A 5,000-nucleotide genomic window follows, 5' to 3' on the forward strand; every position below is an offset into this window, starting at 1 on the left:
TAACAAATTTTGGTTACAGACAGTTGATGCTCAGTTTGTACAAGTATGCAACATTTATAAGTGCATACAGGTCACCAGCCTTATATTACAAGGCTCACCACATATGGGCCATTCGGTCTTAGACACCGACCCGTGGTAATGCTGTGTGGAGATTAATAATAATCCGCAACGGAAAACCGGAACGAGAATAGTCGAGAAAGTATATTCTCGAGGAGCGGTAGACTGCTTTTCAACCGAAGTCATAAAAGAGCCACACGCTCGACGCTACTCCCGACCGGTCCGAGCGAACCGAAAGTGCCTTCCTATAAATACCGAACGGCCGGCCGCTAGGTCGGCGACGCATGGGCTTACGCCCAGGCGTATGCCTGTGCAAACCGCCGTGAGAGCGTACCATCCCGCCGGCACGGTAAAACTTAGACTGAAAATATCGTCGAACATATCCTTTCATTTTATAACGTTCTATACATGAAAATTAATAAATTAACATGCAGGACATAATAAATTCACATTCTCATGTAAATCATGGGTTTAATTAATATTTTAAAAAATTTTAAAACCGCCCAGAACCGATGAGATGAAAATATTAAAACGATATTTTTGCATTTTCTTACGGTAAAACATTAACAAATAAGCGACTATAGCAATATAAAACTCCATTTGTAATTTAATTAATCAAAATTAATATTTTTCTTTGATTTTTCAGCGATCCAGAACCGATGAGACGAAAACATTAAAACGATATTTTTGCATTTTCTTACGACAAAACATTAACAAATACGAGACTATAACAATATAAAACTACATATGTAATTTAATTAATCAAAATTAATAATTTTTTTTGATTTTTCAGTGATCCAGAACCGATAAGTCGAAAATTTTAACAATCATATTTTTGCATTCTGTACCGTGGATCGATCGTTAAACGCTATTGAACTAACGTCCGTGATGGTATAAATGCAGATTTTCGCTCCGTTTAGCCAAAATAACGAACTTTAGGTGCGCTCCGAAATATTTCAAAGTCCCAGCGGCGTATTGCTTCGCCTCTTAGAACCGATTAGTCGAAAATTTTAACAATCATATTTTTGCATTCTGTACCGTGGATCGATCGTTAAACGCTATTGAACTAACGTCCGTGATGGTATAAATGCAGATTTTCGCTCCGTTTAGCCAAAATAACGAACTTTAGGTGCGCTCCGAAATATTTCAAAGTCCCAGCGGCGTGTTGCTTCGCCTCTTAGAACCGATTAGTCGAAAATTTTAACAATCATATTTTTGCATTCTGTACCGTGGATCGATCGTTAAACGCTATTGAACTAACGTCCGTGATGGTATAAATGCAGATTTTCGCTCCGTTTAGCCAAAATAACGAACTTTAGGTGCGCTCCGAAATATTTCAAAGTCCCAGCGGCGTATTGCTTCGCCTCTTAGAACCGATTAGTCGAAAATTTTAACAATCATATTTTTGCATTCTGTACCGTGGATCCATCGTTAAACGCTATTAAACTAACGTCCGTGATGGTATAAATGCAGATTTTCGCTCCGTTTAGCCAAAATAACGAACTTTAGGTGCGCTCCGAAATATTTCAAAGTCCCAGCGGCGTATTGCTTCGCCTCTTAGAACCGATTAGTCGAAAATTTTAACAATCATATTTTTGCATTCTGTACCGTGGATCCATCGTTAAACGCTATTAAACTAACGTCCGTGATGGTATAAATGCAGATTTTCGCTCCGTTTAGCCAAAATAACGAACTTTAGGTGCGCTCCGAAATATTTCAAAGTCCCAGCGGCGTATTGCTTCGCCTCTTAGAACCGATTAGTCGAAAATTTTAACAATCATATTTTTGCATTCTGTACCGTGGATCGATCGTTAAACGCTATTGAACTAACGTCCGTGATGGTATAAATGCAGATTTTCGCTCCGTTTAGCCAAAATAACGAACTTTAGGTGCGCTCCGAAATATTTCAAAGTCCCAGCGGCGTATTGCTTCGCCTCTTAGAACCGATTAGTCGAAAATTTTAACAATCATATTTTTGCATTCTGTACCGTGGATCGATCGTTAAACGCTATTGAACTAACGTCCGTGATGGTATAAATGCAGATTTTCGCTCCGTTTAGCCAAAATAACGAACTTTAGGTGCGCTCCGAAATATTTCAAAGTCCCAGCGGCGTATTGCTTCGCCTCTTAGAACCGATTAGTCGAAAATTTTAACAATCATATTTTTGCATTCTGTACCGTGGATCCATCGTTAAACGCTATTAAACTAACGTCCGTGATGGTATAAATGCAGATTTTCGCTCCGTTTAGCCAAAATAACGAACTTTAGGTGCGCTCCGAAATATTTCAAAGTCCCAGCGGCGTATTGCTTCGCCTCTTAGAACCGATTAGTCGAAAATTTTAACAATCATATTTTTGCATTCTGTACCGTGGATCGATCGTTAAACGCTATTGAACTAACGTCCGTGATGGTATAAATGCAGATTTTCGCTCCGTTTAGCCAAAATAACGAACTTTAGGTGCGCTCCGAAATATTTCAAAGTCCCAGCGGCGTATTGCTTCGCCTCTTAGAACCGATTAGTCGAAAATTTTAACAATCATATTTTTGCATTCTGTACCGTGGATCGATCGTTAAACGCTATTGAACTAACGTCCGTGATGGTATAAATGCAGATTTTCGCTCCGTTTAGCCAAAATAACGAACTTTAGGTGCGCTCCGAAATATTTCAAAGTCCCAGCGGCGTATTGCTTCGCCTCTTAGAACCGATTAGTCGAAAATTTTAACAATCATATTTTTGCATTCTGTACCGTGGATCCATCGTTAAACGCTATTAAACTAACGTCCGTGATGGTATAAATGCAGATTTTCGCTCCGTTTAGCCAAAATAACGAACTTTAGGTGCGCTCCGAAATATTTCAAAGTCCCAGCGGCGTATTGCTTCGCCTCTTAGAACCGATTAGTCGAAAATTTTAACAATCATATTTTTGCATTCTGTACCGTGGATCGATCGTTAAACGCTATTGAACTAACGTCCGTGATGGTATAAATGCAGATTTTCGCTCCGTTTAGCCAAAATAACGAACTTTAGGTGCGCTCCGAAATATTTCAAAGTCCCAGCGGCGTATTGCTTCGCCTCTTAGAACCGATTAGTCGAAAATTTTAACAATCATATTTTTGCATTCTGTACCGTGGATCGATCGTTAAACGCTATTAAACTAACGTCCGTGATGGTATAAATGCAGATTTTCGCTCCGTTTAGCCAAAATAACGAACTTTAGGTGCGCTCCGAAATATTTCAAAGTCCCAGCGGCGTATTGCTTCGCCTCTTAGAACCGATTAGTCGAAAATTTTAACAATCATATTTTTGCATTCTGTACCGTGGATCCATCGTTAAACGCTATTAAACTAACGTCCGTGAAGGTATAAATGCAGATTTTCGCTCCGTTTAGCCAAAATAACGAACTTTAGGTGCGCTCCGAAATATTTCAAAGTCCCAGCGGCGTATTGCTTCGCCTCTTAGAACCGATTAGTCGAAAATTTTAACAATCATATTTTTGCATTCTGTACCGTGGATCGATCGTTAAACGCTATTGAACTAACGTCCGTGATGGTATAAATGCAGATTTTCGCTCCGTTTAGCCAAAATAACGAACTTTAGGTGCGCTCCGAAATATTTCAAAGTCCCAGCGGCGTATTGCTTCGCCTCTTAGAACCGATTAGTCGAAAATTTTAACAATCATATTTTTGCATTCTGTACCGTGGATCGATCGTTAAACGCTATTGAACTAACGTCCGTGATGGTATAAATGCAGATTTTCGCTCCGTTTAGCCAAAATAACGAACTTTAGGTGCGCTCCGAAATATTTCAAAGTCCCAGCGGCGTATTGCTTCGCCTCTTAGAACCGATTAGTCGAAAATTTTAACAATCATATTTTTGCATTCTGTACCGTGGATCGATCGTTAAACGCTATTGAACTAACGTCCGTGATGGTATAAATGCAGATTTTCGCTCCGTTTAGCCAAAATAACGAACTTTAGGTGCGCTCCGAAATATTTCAAAGTCCCAGCGGCGTATTGCTTCGCCTCTTAGAACCGATTAGTCGAAAATTTTAACAATCATATTTTTGCATTCTGTACCGTGGATCCATCGTTAAACGCTATTAAACTAACGTCCGTGATGGTATAAATGCAGATTTTCGCTCCGTTTAGCCAAAATAACGAACTTTAGGTGCGCTCCGAAATATTTCAAAGTCCCAGCGGCGTATTGCTTCGCCTCTTAGAACCGATTAGTCGAAAATTTTAACAATCATATTTTTGCATTCTGTACCGTGGATCCATCGTTAAACGCTATTAAACTAACGTCCGTGATGGTATAAATGCAGATTTTCGCTCCGTTTAGCCAAAATAACGAACTTTAGGTGCGCTCCGAAATATTTCAAAGTCCCAGCGGCGTATTGCTTCGCCTCTTAGAACCGATTAGTCGAAAATTTTAACAATCATATTTTTGCATTCTGTACCGTGGATCCATCGTTAAACGCTATTGAACTAACGTCCGTGATGGTATAAATGCAGATTTTCGCTCCGTTTAGCCAAAATAACGAACTTTAGGTGCGCTCCGAAATATTTCAAAGTCCCAGCCGCGTATTGCTTTGCCCCGAAATTTTTCAAAGTTCCAGCGGCGTGTTGCTTTCAAAGTGCCTCCCTCTAAATACCGATCGGCAGGCCGCTAGGTCGGCGACGCACGGGCTTACGCCCAGGCGTATACGGGGGCAAATCGCCGTGAGAGCGTGCGATTTTGACTTTCGCAATAAGATAGTCTCCTTTATGAAAAGGAGCGTACACGTCTCCCAAAAAAAAAAACAGTTTCATGACGATCAATGTAGTTCTTGATCGAAATGTATCATAGGACGAAGATTTTATCGAAAAGTACGAACTTTGGCGACGCATCGAAATTTTTCAAAGTTCCAACGGCGTGTTGCTTTCAAAGTGCCTCCCTCTAAAT

This window comes from Osmia lignaria, unplaced genomic scaffold (assembly GCF_051020975.1).
Source record: "Osmia lignaria lignaria isolate PbOS001 unplaced genomic scaffold, iyOsmLign1 scaffold0127, whole genome shotgun sequence".
NCBI classification, from domain to species: domain Eukaryota; kingdom Metazoa; phylum Arthropoda; class Insecta; order Hymenoptera; family Megachilidae; genus Osmia; species Osmia lignaria.